The following is a 16,877-nucleotide window of genomic DNA, read 5'->3' as shown; positions in this document are numbered from 1 at the left end:
CCAGCTGAGGGTCCCGATACCCCTTTGGGGCGATATAGGGAACCATGAGCATCCCACACCGAAAGAAACGGAACCAAGCCTCCACAAATCGGCTACATAAAGGTCATCTCCAACAACCCAAAAGAGGTAACTGTTTACTATCGCTTTCCATTATCATTATCTTTTAACGATACTGACTTAGGCATCGGAGCGTTGAAGGCCAGCACACCCGGTCTTCCCTCTTAACTTTGTCTGTTTTGTAGATAAGCGAGACCGATAGCGATAGTGGCAAACAAAGATATCTAGTGTTTAGCTAGATCAAACCCCTCTCGAGATAGCTGAAACATTTGGCGCTAGAAGGACTCCCCTCGCTCCTTGCTGGCAAGACAACACACTACCAATGGCTACCAATACCCCCGATACCAATAGCGACGATCTGCCCCAAGAGCCGGCGGCCCATGAGGTCCAACGCACAACGCACTCTCGAGTTCCAAAGCTTGAACAACGAGGCACGTTCGGTCCTAACCACCGATGCGACTACCGCACTTGAGATAGCGATGCGTGACCTAATGGAGACACGTGCACAGGCGGAGGTCGAGCGAGTGGCGGCTGTCGCAGCTCGCCAAGAGGTCGAAAATATGTCAAACCAGAATCGCATCCTCTGAGAGGCACTCCAGCGGCAAGTCCTGAGCAACGAGGCACTGGACAGGGCCCGTCAGCAGGAGACCCCGATACCAGCAATTGGTGGTGTCCCGACACCCGGAGCAGTCCTCACTACCGACCTAAGCATTGGTCTCGATGACACTTTTGTGCCCCCAAGAGCGACCTCAAAAAGCCCCACAGGCCCTACTCCAGGCAGCACTAGCACAGGACCACAAGTGATCTACCTGAACTCCCCTCTCTTCCCGGGTCAACTCGGCTCTACACCACCACCACAACCAGTACCCAATATAGGGGAGTGTCGGGCACAAATGCAGCTGCCACCGTCAATGTACCCCCACTAGATCCCAACACTTGGTTGTTATTACAGATGAGTGAGACCATCACCTCCTTGCAGGCATGGATTGAGAGTGACGAAAGCAGAACCTGCTGGCAATTGATCACGGCTGGCTTCTAAGGAAAGATGGGACCATTCACAGGAGGCCAAACCCTTCAAGATTGAGAAATACAATGGCACCAGAGACCCATACCACCACTTGGAAGTCTTCCAATCCCTACTACACGGAACACGATACACGGATGCAATGACATGCCATGCGTTCGAGGAAACCCTAACAGACGAGGCCCTGTGATGGTTTCTTAACCTCCCCACTAATTCAATCGATAGCTTCCAAGAGTTCGGGGACAAATTCCTCTGCCAATTCATTCTGTGTGGTAGTAGCTATCGCACGACACCCGACCTATTCAGGCTCAAGCAGCGGCCAAATGAGCGAATGCGAGAGTTTGTCCTCCGGTGGCAAAAGCAAGCTACACAGTGTCGTTCCCTTGACCTAGCCCTAGTGGCATCATCATTCAAGCAGGCACTCCAGCTAGGATACTTCCTATTGCAAATCAACACCAATCCCCCTACGATATATGACAACCTCCTCGATGCTGCTATTGCTTTCGCGCAGGCTAAGTACGACACCTTTGCTCGCAACACCAACACCAACACTCACCCAGTTAATATACCTCAACTCAACAACCCCATTAGGACCATCGATAGCAGAAACAAAGACACCAACAGAGACAAGCCTGTCCCAAACAATGACAGAGCCCCACGTGAGCGAGCAGGTTACAACAACAAAAGGGATAAACAGTACGGGAAAAGCCCCGAGAAGCCAAAATACAACACTTCCGGCAGTCGGTATCGCGACTCATGGTACAGCGGTACCTGACACAAAGAGAACCAGAGATCCGAGGCACCCCAATACGAGATTTACACCATACTCACCGCTTCTTATGAAGAAATATGGAACAACCACAAGGACATCATCCCGCTCCCACCGCGATGCAAACTCGGCCACCCTACCAATGATAAATATTGTACATACCACGAGGAATCCGGCCACCCTACCAATATCTGCTGGGCACTAAAAAATGCTATCGAGCACCTCATTCAAAGCGGCCAGCTCTCACTGTATCGCACTTCAGCAAAGGGAGCCAATTCCATCGAAGTTTACGGACAAATTCTAACGATACATGGCAGTGCCCCACGAGCACTCGAGACTCATCATGCACAGAAGAGCCAATGCCCTTGGAGCCAGGAGGTGTTGGGACTCAGCCATGGCTGCCACACCCCTCAGGTGGAGTGTGACTTGATTACTTTTGGTAGCAGCAAGGACGCACCATAACGACCCATTCTTAATCACCATGTTCATCGACCACTATCGATGCCATCGGGTCTTGGTCGATAGCGTCACGGCGGTCAGTGTCATGTTTGGCAGTTGCTAAGAAGGTCTGAACTGAGATAAGAAGAAACTCATCCAAGATCATGAGCCCTTATTTATCTTTGCAGGAGAAGTCACACAGCCTTTAGGCTCCGATAATTTGTGATCACACTCGGTGGAGGCAGCACTATCGCCACTATGACAACACATTTTATCATTGTCGACTGTCCCTCCTCCTACAACGTGATCTTAGGCCGAGACGCCATTTGGGGACTTCAATGCTTTATCGCGGGGCACATGCTAATGATGATCATACCCACTCTAGGAGGCATTCTCATCGTTAGAAGCGATCAAGAGTTAGCGAGACAGTGCAACTCATTAACTGTCGTGAGGGGACACGGCAGACGAGAGGTACTTGTTGGATCATAATTCATATACATATTTGTGCCCTAAAACATGGAAATTACTTGTTCTAAAGTCCAAATTTAATGTTGACTAATCCAATTTCATTATTTCCCTAATCTTGTACTTTTGCTTAACCTTTGTGTTTATTTATATATATTTATTATGTTTTCCTTATCATGCTGGGAAATGATGGAGAATAATGGAAATGCACTAAAAAGTCAACCTTAGAACATATTCTTACTCCGGCTAGGAGAAAGTGAGCTAGACAAGGAAGAAGGAGCGGCCGCCTGAACAAATGAACTCCAAATGAGCTGAAACTCTCCAAATCCATTCTAGACATCCTAAAAAACATTTCTTATAAAGAGTGCAAGAGCCAGATAGAAGTGGCAGACCTTCAAACAATCAGTCCAATATTCTGCAGAAGCAAAACTGGAAAACTGGACCTGTAAAGAGTCCAGTAGCGTTTTGGGCCCAACCACTATTCCAAAAGCTCTGAAATTCTATCACGATGACCTACACTCATAGAGGAACATTTGATATGAAGAAATCGGAGGCCCATTATGAAGTCTTGGTGGAGAAATAATTGAAGGAATAAAGGGGCAGAAACTGACCTAAAAACAGCTCAACATTCATCATGTTCATGTTTCCTACCCACATGAAGAAAGCTAGATGATTTTCTCTTTTTCCTTGGACATATTTTTCTACTCCAATCTCTTTAATAGATCATCATCACTTCTATGTTTCTGCACCTTCATACTTTGCTTTCATTTCATCATTACTCCATCTTTTACATATTTTACAAACCACTCCCATACTCCCCCTTCATGCTTTGTTTTTATTCATCATTACTTCCCTCTTTTTCTTCCCTATATAAACACCTTCTCCTCTCACTCTTAAACCAATTCCTTCATCCATTATATCTTCTTTCTCTCTTCATTTCCTTCACAAAACCTCCATCTCCACCTCCCAAAATCCAAACTCATACTATCCATACTATTCTATCTCCTCCATCACCACCACCATTTCTTATCCTCTACCTCCATTAACACCACCACTACTACATCATTTCTCCACTCTCTTTTCTATCATCATTTTCTCCATTTACTCCACCTATTCACATAAGACATAATACAAGCTTCACTATCTTTTATCTTCAAATCTTCAAGAGCAAGAAGGAGAGGGAATCACCACCACCATCATCACCACCAAGACGTGACCTTGGGGACCATCCGACACACCACTAAGCCAACTCTATCCCTTTTACTCTAGATTATATTTTGGTGTTTAATTCGATTATGAAGTTAGTATATGTAATTATGAGTGGGTAGTACTTTGTTGGGGCTAGGGTTGAAAGCCCTAGCCAAACTTGTATGAATTGATGTTTTAATTGACATTTGATGTTATTTGTGATTTTCATCTTCATATGCTAATTCAAGAAGTGAATGCATTCATTCAAATTTAACTACTTTGAATGTGTTGTGTTTCTCATCTCATGAAAAATTGTTTAGGGAGTAGTTAACCTTGAGCATTGATAGCACGATAGCATCCTCTATATGCATGTGAAGGTTGTGAGTTAAAATCACCTAGATCTAGGATTGGTTTGCTTGCATGATTATCTAAACTCAAAGCTTTATGCATCTAGGAACAATGAATTGAGACTTAACCGGTAATATGAATTGTTCTTAGGTAGTTAATTTTAGACTTATCCGGTTGGAATTGATAACATTAAAGGAGTTTAAGCCTTTGTAGTCTTATCCGGATGCATAGAGGGTAATTGAAAAATTAGAATATCATCACTTGTATTTGAATTTCAATATTTGCAAGGGAGGTTAGTGGTAGACAATCCAACCCCTAACTTCATCCATTATATTATTAGTTTAGTTTAGAGTAATTTAGTTTACATTTGAGCATTTATAATTTGGTTCATTACTCTATCCAACAAACAATTTTACTATCACCACAATGCATATACTCACCATAAGCCTAGATTTCCTTGTGAATTTAGGTTTGTGATTGTACATTTGCATATTCTAGCTCTCCTTAGGTTAACACCCTAGCTAGTGAAAGGAATCCAATCCTCGTGGGTTCTACAACCTTTCTTAAATCCCTATACTATTACTTGTACCCTTTATACTTGAGGGTGGCTATTTGGCTAACAATACTTCTAACCTCGGACGTCACTACACTAATTTCTGAATTAGACAACACATATCAGACGACAGCAAACATTTTAACTGTCGTCTGAAATAATCAGACGATAGCAAGAAATATTATGTTGTCTAAGTTTTCGAATCCAACAATAGTTTTTTCTTGGCTCTTGTGCAAAAGCATTTCAGACAATGGTTGATTTTTTTGATGTTGTCTGAATGAGTCAATTCAGACAACAGTTATTACGTGATGTTGTCCAAGGTTCATTTATACAATGGTTGATAAAAGATGTTGTCTGATTGTTTTTAATCAGACAACAGTTATTACTTTTCTGTTGTGCAATTACCATTAATACAATGGTTGAAAAAGATGTCGTCTGATTGTTTTGATTTACCCAACATTTTTTCAGTTGTCTATTGTGCAACTCTCTTTCAGACAATATACTAAAATTGTTGTTGTCTGAGTTTTAGGGTTCAAATGTGTTTGCGCGCCCTAGTTATATTGAACACTTGGCCAAATTTTTAATTTTCACTATTTCCCTCCATTAGTTCGACAAAATTTTACTTTGATAGTGACTAACCCTAGAAACCCAACACACACACTCTCTTACTCGGCCGCACGCCCAATTCTCTGTTATCTCTCCCTTCCGTTTCTCCCTACCATCACTGGAGACCACCATTTCTAGCCATCAATTCATGACACCGCCACATACCAATTGAACCAGCACCTTAATAGGATCAAAACCCAAGCCCAGCACCGCCATGCACCGACTCCTGCCTCTGCACGCTACCCTCTAAGCCGCGATGCTACTGGTCCCTTACTTTGAGTTTATGGGTTTATGTTTTTCACTCTTTAATCCATCAATTGATCAGGTTCTAACTTTGAATACTTACTGGATTTTCAATTTTCAGTCTTCAACTCTTCAATCTCCTCGAATTCAAGTAGCAAAGCAGATGTCCTCAAGGCTCAAGCAGATTTATGGGTTCGATACTTCGATTTCAGTTTTTGATTTCAGATTCTTCAAGCTGGGTTCAATTTCGGGATTTCTGGGTAACTTGCTTGGTTACTCACTTGCTTGGTTACACACTTACTTGGTTTGGCTTTCTTCAAGCTTGATTCAAATTGCATGATTTGCATCCCACAGGACCATTATTTTACTACCTCCATCTCATATCTTTTCTGCAATGTCAGAGCTCTAAAGCGGCGATAATTTATGCTTTTTCCAGTTTTCTTCATAGTTGTTATTGCTATCTGTGTGTGTGTGTGTGTGTAACTATGTATCAGTAGTTTGAAATCATAGTTGCATTCAAAACCCCAGAACATATTATTTGTTGTTTAATTGTTTGACAGAATTGACAAATGGTTCATTGTATAAATTGAGATGAAATTTGCATCTGTTTTGGTATGAAAATAATATCAATCAAGCATCTATTTTGGTATGCTGGCGTGCTACCAGTTTTGGACTTTTGGTATGCTGCTTTGTTTCTCTATCTGTAATATGTTATTAAGTGTATGTGCCAATTTTGGTAATATGCAAATTTCGCCGCCGCCGCCGAAGCAATAACTCTAAACCTTCAGAACCAATTTCGGGTGTCAACTCCAATTCATAAGATACAAAGGTCCGTCTTCCTTCTCCTTCAAACTATCCACTCTCTTTGTTCTCATTCATTGTTGTGTTTGACAGCGATTACACTTTCGTCTAAGTTAGGTTATTAATACAATGACAATTGATTATGAACATTGAGAAGGTTTACCTTTATTTGTTTTGGATATTCAATTATATGTTGGGTATTCATCTTGTTTTGACTATGCTGAAATCAGAATTGGGTTCGTTGTGTTTTGGTTTTAGCTGGTGCGTGCTTTAGGTGGAGCTGTAGTGTTGTCTTTGCTTCTGGGGGTTTCTTGTTTCTCTAGGTGCGTGCTTTATAATTGAACTTCTTCTCTAGTTTTTCTAGTCACAAACGACATCTCCTCAGTTAGGAAGCACTTCCATTAATTGTTAATTTACCTTGCTTTTAGAAGGATTCGGTTACAACAATCTTTTTTTCAATTCTAGTTTGTGTTCTGTGGTGTTGAAAGTTGGAGAGAGATCGATTGATATGGGAATGAAGGTGGATGGTTTGGTAGAGCAGGGCAGAGAGATCCATAAGTTCATTCTTTTCCAAAGTCCTTGCTATGTTTGTCTAACTGGTGATATCTTTCAATTGATTTTGAGTCTTTTGGTTTGTTTTTGTTAAGTTCCAGCTCTTCTATTTAGGATTCATTGGTTAAAACTAAAGGTAGAAAAGAGGTTCTGCAAATGTGAATTTGTGTTTCTGAGTTTCTGACCCAGTTGAACTTTTACTGAAAACTGTATAGTTCGGTTGGGAACTTGAAATTATTATATTCTTACAAATTGCAATAGACATCTTAAAGATTGTTTCAAAATTGGAATCTCCTAAAAACAATTTTTCTAGAATTACTTATGATTTTTCAAAGTTGCAGGTCTGCTGCAGGAATTTCTGTACACAGCAATACTGTCTTTATATTTCAATCTCTTTAGTAGTTTTCTACGTCCAGTCTTTCTTGAAAGCACCAGTACTTGAAAAGTAGGCATTCCCATCCTTCAAATGAAATCAGTCTTGCTCTTTTTGGAGTTCGTACAAAGGATTTATGTCATCACGAAGTTAGCTCCATGCATTAGGATTTCTGCAGCATAATTTTCTGCAAACATTAAGTACTTTTCTAGGCGTTAAACTATCTCAGTTTCTTGGAAAATAGAACACTGGGTTTCTTGTGCCTAAGGTGTTTGTTGAATGCATAGCTGAAATTTCCTGTCAGACTTCTTTAACATCTTATATCCTGTTATAAAACAATAGTGAAAAATTTGAGAGAATAGAGAGAGTTTAGTCATAGAGATTGGGATGTGTGTATATTCATCTCACTATGAGAGGGTTTATATAGGTGTCCATGATGTATACAAAAAGGCAACGTTTAATAGCAACGTGAATTACTCCTATACACAATTCTATCAATCACTAATCTATAGTGAAAGGCACATGTCACTCTATATCTATTTACATGATTTAGCCATAACTATTTGCAACACTCCCCCTTGGATATTTCATGTCAATAGTGTTGCCTAGGCTGGGTGCTTCTAAGTTGCCTTGTCAAAAACCTTGCTAAGTAATAAAAACCCTGTGGGAAAAAACAACGTACCTTAGTCGAAGGAGAAAAAGAGCACAACGCGCTTGAGTGTGGAGTAGCAGTATCACAGCTTTAGAAATAGGTAAAGTCTTCTTATCAGCACCATAAGTAGGTAGTATGTCTACGAGAGGGATGCATAAGAGTTGCTACACCAAAACCTTGCCCGGTAAACCTAGTGGGAGAAACCCGTGGTCGAAGGGAAAAGATGAGCAAATGCATATATATGTCGAATCAAAACATCTTCAGGATGTACTATAATTGGGGTAACCATGCTAAAGATGTGCCTCGTTAAAACCTTGCCAGGTAACAAAACCCAGTGGGACAAAATAACCCTGGACGAAGGACAAAAAGAGTACACGATGGTCAAGTGGGTATGCTTCAGGATACTCCCCCTGATTTCGACTCCCTTGAAAATTACAAGTTAGGTAATTCAAATAGTTTACGTAGATCAATACCTTGAGCATGCTTCTGGAATGTTTACTTTGGTAGTGACTTGGTGAAAAGGTCGGCATGATTGTCTTCAGATCAAATCTGCCTAACTTCAATCTTCTGATGCTCTTGTTGTTGCTGATTGAAGGAGAACTTCGGTACAATATATTTGGTGTTGTCTCCTTTGATGAAACCCATCTTCATTTGCTCAATGCAAGCAGCATTATCCTCATGGATAGCGGTTGGTTCATCAGTGGTGGAATACAGTCCACATGTGCTTCGAACAGGCTTTGTGATGGCTCTCAACCATATACATTCACGTACTGCTTTGTGAAGAGCTAGTATCTCAGCATGATTAGAAGAGGTAGCTACAAGAGTCTATTTTGTAGACCTTCAAGAAATTGCAATATTCCCAATGGTAAAGACATAACCAATTTGGGAATGATCCTTGTGTGGGTCTGATACATAGTTCATATCAGCATATCCAACAAGGCGAGCATCATTCTGAGAATCAAGGGGGTTTGATCCATTCCTTGATGCATAGGGATAGAATAAGCCCATATCCGCCATATCTCTAAGGTAGCGAAAAATGTCTTTTATGCCATTCCAGTGGCGGCATGTTGGCGCAGAGATATATCTAGCTAACAAGTTCACATCGAATGAGATGTCCTGTCTAGAGCATTAAGCCAAGTACAATAATGCGCCTATTGCACTTAGATATGGGACTTCTGGTACCAATATCTCTTCGTTATCATCTGCAGGATGATACGGTTCTCTCTAAACTTCGGACGACCATGGGTGTGCTTGCTTTTATCCCCATTAAAGCGTCTTAATATCTTCTGGATGTAATTTGGTTGATGGACCAAATTTTCATCTGCACTGTGCTCGAGCTCCAGGTCAAGACAATAATTTGTTCTCCCAAGGCCTTTCATCTCAAATTCTGACTTCAGGTGCATTGCGGTTTCCTTGATCTCTTCAGGAATATTAATCAAATTCATGTCTTTGACATAGATCGCTATAATTGCAAACCCGAAACTTGTTTCGTTAATAAACACGCATGGGCATAGTTTATTATTCACATATCCCATCCCGATCAAATATTCACTTAGACGGTTATACCACTTCTGTCTAGATTGTTTCAATCCATAAAGTGAACGCCTCAAAACTAATGGAGAGCGTGTTCCGTGGTCTAGAACTATTTGCATCGGGTATCATAAGTCCTTCAGGAACTTTCATGTATATCTCTGTATCGTGATCCCCATAGAGATAAGTTACGATCACATTCATAAGCTACATATTCAGTTTTTCGGAAACTACCAAACTGGAAAGGTAGTGGAACGTTATGACGTCCATTACGGGAGAATATGTCTCCTCGTAATCAATCACAGGGCATTTGAGAAAATCCTTGCGCCACTAGACGAGCCTTGTGTATCACAATCTCGTTTTTCTCATTACGCTTCCTTACACATACCCATTTAAATTCTACGGGTTTAACATGGGGAGGTGTGGAAACAACAGGTCCAAACACCTTTCTCTTTGTCAAGGAATCTAATTTGACCTGGATTGCTTATTTCCCTTTTTAGCCAGTCGTCTCTTCGTTGATATTGATCAACAAAGCAAGGTTCAATTTCATTGCTTGTTATAGTTTCGGTGGCCACCGCAAATACAAACACATCATCGATGATGATCTCATTCCAATTCCAAATCTCACTAAATTTACCGAGATTTCTCTATTCTCGGGAGTGGGTTCAAATGTTAGAGCGTCCCCCAACATAGTCTCTTCTAGGATGTACCCATAATCCGGATTTATCTCATGAGATGAATCGATTTGAAATATCGATGTCAAGAGGATTCGTTTGTGCCCAGTTTACCCTCTTCTGGGGATAAGAATCCTTCGAACCTAATGGTCTACCTCACTTCAGGGCAAGGATATATGACTGATTAGCCGCCATGGTCGTACCTTGTCCATCTAAGACTGCACATCCTACAGGGACTTCTATCCTTGTAGGCACATTTGCAGCAGGTATATATGATCTCGTCACTTTTGCTAGATCAGAAAAAGTGTCTGGCATATTGTATTCCTATACTCTATAGATCTAGAATTGTCCGCACTTCACTATTTTCGTGCGGTTTGGGGAAAGATGAGACATTGTAGGGACATTCCATGTTAATTCACGTTGTTCATCAAGAACGGTAACTTTCTTATCTCCCCCTAACGGCGGGAAGACTGTCTCATTAAAGTGACAATCCGCAAATCAAGCGATAAAGAGATCTCCTGTCAAGGGCTCTAAAGAGCACATAATGGATGAGACTTATAATCGACATGTATGTCCATCCTTTGTTGAGGTCCCAACTTTGTACGTTGTGACGACACAATTGGCACAAGGACTGCATACCCAAATGCGCGTAAGTGCGAAACATCAGGTTCGTACCCAGTCACCAACTATAACGCGTAGTAAGGTTGGTAGCAGTGGGCCTCAACAGGACCAACATAGCTGCATGCAAGATTGCATAGCCCCATGCAGAAATTAGAAGCTTGGTGCGCATTACCAAGATTCTATCTGCGAGACCATCTTGGGTGTGAACATAGGGAACTATAAGTTCAGCCTTAGTCCCAAGGGATATGCAATAATCATCGAAAGACTTCGATGTAAACTCTCCTGTATTATCAAGTCTTATAAACTTTATGCTATAATCCGTGTGGTGAACCCTCAATTTCATGATCTGGGTGAGAGTTTAGCAAAAGCAGCGTTTTCTTGTGGACAATAGTGTAACATGTGATCACTTTGTCGATTCATCAACCAAAACCATTAATATTTAACTGGTCCACATGGTGGTTGGATATATATGTCCACAAATTCCTCTTGCATTCTGTGTAGAAAAATGGTGATGTATGTACTAGTCTTTGCATATGATGGTCTAGTATTAAATATTCTTAACGAGTATGGCATAGTGTGTCATTATATACAAGACCCTTATTCAGATGGGGATGCACCTGCGATGAGTTGAGGATACGGTGCATCATACTTTGACCTGGGTATCCCAAACGGTCATGCCATAGCAAGTAGTTGCTTGAATTAGTTAGCTTCTAGCTAACAGATTTCAATTTCTCCAATGTACGCTTCTGGCCCACACTCGGAGGTTATGCAAAGATATTCCACGCATTTTTCTCAGTGGTTTCAATGTGGTAACTGTTGGTTCGAATATCCCTAATACTCAATAACGTTCTTCTGGAATGTGGAGAATATAAGGCCTCATTAATTGTAAGTTCAGTACCATTGGACAACATAAAGTAGGCTTGGCCATAGCCCTCTATCAGGTTGGATTTCCCTGATACGGTTGTCACAGAGGTATGCACAGACAATAAGTTTGAAATGTATCTCCGATCTGGGAGTATGGTGTGCGTAATAGCACTTTTAGCCTAGACAACAAACTTCCCCACAGAATATGCCTATTCATTTATTTAACTCAATGGATCACATGTATAAATAAATTTATTGAATTAAATATATTCGAACATAACCACATTTCCATAATCCAAAATGATTGAAAACATAAATCACCAAAATCCGCAGATGTTTCATTCTTTAAGATGAAATAGAAATGACACAAGGGACCAATTATACCCATGTCTTCGAGTTCTAATCCTCGGTATGTTCAGTAACTGCCTGAAAATCCATGATCTCTAGTGTGGAATCGACAGAAAATTACCCTTCAATAAAGTTGGTATTTCGAGTTTCGCGACCGGCGTAATACTCATCTACTGCTTCAGCTATCGCACAACAGGTGCGGGACCAGCAGTCAATTCCTCCATATCGATAACAAAGATCATGCTGATTCTGGTGGCAACAGGCCGGACCAGTGTTCCTTTCAACTTGGGCTTGCTGAGTTATGGCATCATGGTTCCTACCACGTGGGCCTTGGCCATGTGGAGCCTAATTACGTGGCCTCTTGGACTTTGGCCAAGTGGCAGACGATCATATGGGTTAATTTCATTCTGCCAATCATGTCTTGCTTCAAGCAAGAAATGGTCATCTGATGGTGAAAGTGTTCTTCCAGAGTGACCCAAAGAGTCTGTATATCCTCTTCATCGGATACTCAACTTGGAGTGTTTACTCCATATGTTTCCTTTTTGAAAATTATGGCATTCATATTAAAAGCCTCAATGACGACATTGTTAGCATTGATTGTTGATCACATCTTCTTTGTAGTCAGATGAATTTTCACATCTTGAGTTCACTTTAGATAGTTTCTTCTAGAGACCTCCAAAGCAACAAAGTCAAACATGTTGAGATTTGACATTTCTTATAGGAAAGGAACAAATAATATTAGTGCTTTGGGTAATATCATCCATAAGCAAGTAATGAGAACTTCAGGTTCTATAACATGGTATGAAAAATCGGATTAGACATGTAAAATCTACTAGTTTTATCATGTGTGGTGAATTTATGAAGGAAACTTCAAGTTTCTTAAATGGCATTATCGAAACTACAAGTTCGATTTATGTATGAACTACTGGTTCATCAGATACCTACATTTTCTACACATATATTCTAATGCGAAAATTTGGCAAGTAACAAAATGATATTGAATAGAGCAAATTGTAATAATATCTCACAAATTGGCTAAATGGAAATCACAAATCAATTGAGATATTAATTGCATGCTAGTAATATAGCAGATTAATTATCACACAATTATGTGAATAAATGCTTCTGGAAATTAATTACACATATTAAATATGGTGAATCTATTTACAATATCAAATCATTTTTCCTTTTATTTGATTCTGCTGGACCAAAGGAGTGGGCTTGATAGTGAAGCCTATCAGACTTGTGACCCGGACTTTCATGCGTAAGTCAAATGGTGTGTGAGGCCTGCTGGGCTGCTAGGTCCCGCAGAGGGAGAGTGGGCCTGCTGGGCTCAGGTTGGTCTGCCAAAGAATGAAAAATTTTACTCAACCCTTTCGGTAACTCCAATTGAATACGACCAAGAAAGGAAAAATGAGGTTTAGGTGGAGCAAGGCTCACTTAAGTACACAGCCTCATTTGAACCTTGCCTAGATATCGATCCAACTGGATAAGCCTAGTTTGAGAAGATTCATAACTTTTGTCATGGAAACACGTGGCGAAATTCTGTTCTAGCCTTGCAACTTGGGCCTGAGCTTCTAGCTCAGGTTTGTTGTTGTGACTTTGGTCTTGATTTTGAGCTTCTGACTCAGCCTCATTTAATATTCACAATTATAACATAACCAAATTCAATATATGTTATTAAATCGTAACGTAAATAAATTTATGCAGTGGTTATGTACCTAAGGAATTGGGTTCAAATCTCATTAATGCTTCTGGCATTTCGTATAGGTAATAAGGGCAAATGCTTCTGGCATAATGTTTATGTAATAATCCTGTAATAATTTAGCCCATAATGCTTCTAGCATAAGGAATTATAATGACATAATTCAAATTTGTGAAACCAAAAATTAAGCCCATAATTCGCGTAATATACAATATTAAAATTTAGTAATAAAGGATATATTGTGAAACTACTATGGTGATTGTTTTGGATAAATATCAATCAAAACCAAAACATGAATTGAATCAATTTGATCAATCACCAATTATATGAAGTTGAATCTGCTTCTGGCAGTATTAATATTAAATGGTGGTGATAATTACCAATTGGCCATAATGGCACAGTGGACAACATGTTGGGCTGGTACACACTGTTGCTGGGTTCGAATCCCAGAAATGGCAGACTTTATTTTTGTGTGATTGATTGATGCTCTCTAGTTGTGAATTGGTGCTACTGGACCAAGTGCTAGAAATAGCTACAGCCAAAGTATCCTAATTTTTCTTTTCCAATCAAACAATCCAAAACATGAACATATATATATATATATATATATTTATTCCAAATAAAACAATCAAAATTTATGGTTCATGCATCATGGAGGATTTTTCATGTTCAATCAATAGGCTCGATAAGCATGAATATAAAATTAGATTTTGGAAAACATTACTTGATGAAGAGCGGATGAATCTTCAGTTTATATGTGCAGAACTGAGAAGGTTGTCTTCTCAGCCAATCCAAGAGCTTGAACGATGATCCGCCTATTTTCTTGATTGAATGACTAAATACCTCTTCTTCACAACTCGCAATCTAAATTCTAGAGCTTTCCGTGCTGATAATGTGTTGTAAAACAATAGTGAAAAATTTGAGAGATGAGAGAGAGTTTAGACATAGAGAATGGGATGTGTGTATATTCATCTCACTATGAGGGGGTTTATATAGGTTGACATGATGTATACAAAAAGGCAACGTTTAATAGCAACGTAAATTACTCCTATACACAATTCTATCAATCACTAATCTATAGTGAAAGGCACATGTCACTCTACATCTATTTACATGATTTAGCCATAACTATGTACAACATATCCCATTTTGGTAACTGAAATAATTTTATGCCCAAGTTGTTCATGTTTTGTCTCATGGGTCTTCTTTAAACAGCATCCTACAGTTTACTAGCTCAGTAAAATTATCATTATCTGGTGTAGGTGTTGGTGTAGAGAAACCTAACCAGAGGGCATTTTATACAACTCAATTCGATAGCATCATCAAAAAGATTGAAATTGGTAAACTTTGTTATATTCGTAAGTTAAGAGATTTGTATTAATTTTCTATTAGCTTGTTTAAAAATGAACTCTTAGTCAACTAGGTGGCATTGGGTTGGGCTGGGGAAGTTGTAGATCTTATTGGGTACCAAGCAATGAAGTCATTGAGTCCTACCAAATTTGTGAAAACCTGCATTCATTTCCCTGCTATTCGTATGTCAGAACACATGCCATTAGTAGTCTATTATTTGTGTTAAGAGCATCTCTAACAATGATACTTATATTCATAGCTACAAGTACCTAAAAGTGAAATATAACTAGTTAGCTATTGAGTTATGCTTCAGCAGAATACCTAAATCTCAAGTTAAATTTAGGTTTTGGTTAAATTTTCTCTCATCCTAGCTAAATATAGCTAGAGAATTTGGCAAAAGTTAAATTTAACTTTTGTTTAGGTATTCTGCTGGAGTAGAATTTTAGCCTAAAATTAGCTAAATATTAAATTTATTTTGAAATAAGTAGGCTGTTGGAGATGCTCTAAGGTTTAGGTTATTAGGGAAGACTCTAATGCTAACACTTTATTAGTAGTCTATTATTTATATTAAGCTCTTCATTGTGCTTGGATCTCTAATGCTAACCTCGTGGTTAAATTGGTTGTATGAAGAAGTCATAATTCGTGTGATGAGCATTTGGTTGACAAAATTGCATAAGCTATGCCTACTCCTTTTGCTTCTGTGTCTCTCTTTTCCATCTCCAACTTTCTTTCATTTGTTTTATCCCCATTAATCAACCACCCTTTATGCCTGCTCCTTTTGCTTCTGTGTCTCTCTTTTCCATCTCCAACTTTCTTTCATTTGTTTTTATCCCCGTTGATCAACCACCCTTTTCCTCTTAAATAGCATGTGTGTAAGAGTGGTTATAAAATCGTGGGAATCTGGGATTCAAGATTTTTATTGATTATGGGATAATGGCATCATCAGCTTAGGATGTAGGATCATCTGATGTAATTAGTGCTTCTACCACGTTTCTCTCTCTCTCTCTCTCTCTCTCTCTCTCTCTCTCTCTCTCTCTCTCTCTCTCTCTCTCTCTCTCTCTCTACTGCAATTATCTCTTATTTTTCGCTGTTTTTATCGAGTTAGAAAAGTCTAGATGCGTCATTTTATCGAGTTTTGCTTGTTTCTTTCAGACTAGGTTCTTATTCCCGAATTGATCTGATTTATTTTCTTTCCTCAAATTGTGAGCAGGAGGGAACCTAAAAGATTGACCACCACCACTCTAGGATTAGACAATGAGGAATGATGCAACTAGTGATATTCAATTTATGATCTTACTGTCAAAGTAAAGCTTCATATTCAATCAGTTTGCAGTCCCTTTGATGGTTGACTTGTTAAGTTTGTTAATGCAGGATGCTAATGGCAATAATGTGGATCTTAGTGTGTACAAGGGGAATGTTCTACTTATTGTCAATGCTTCCAAATGGTATTCACCTCATATTCGTCAATTCTCGCATTTACTGATTCTTTGTTCTATTGTTCATTGCTATTTTTTCTTTTTCTGCTGATTTGTTGTAGTGGACTGACCTAGTTGTAATATAGTTGGATGATCTGTTGTAAAATGAAAATGGAGTAATGGTTTTGTAGAGAGTGCTAGCAAAGTAGCAAATGGTTTTGTACAAAGTGCCAAAAATGATTGAATCTATATTTTTCTTTTAAAAAGCTGAATTATTGATTTGATACTTGTTCTACTGTTT

The sequence above is a fragment of the Rosa chinensis genome, chromosome 6, assembly GCF_002994745.2.
Source record: "Rosa chinensis cultivar Old Blush chromosome 6, RchiOBHm-V2, whole genome shotgun sequence".
Lineage (NCBI taxonomy): Eukaryota > Viridiplantae > Streptophyta > Magnoliopsida > Rosales > Rosaceae > Rosa > Rosa chinensis.
The sequence above is the reverse complement of the archived record's forward strand: the minus strand, read 5'-3'. Positions refer to the sequence as shown.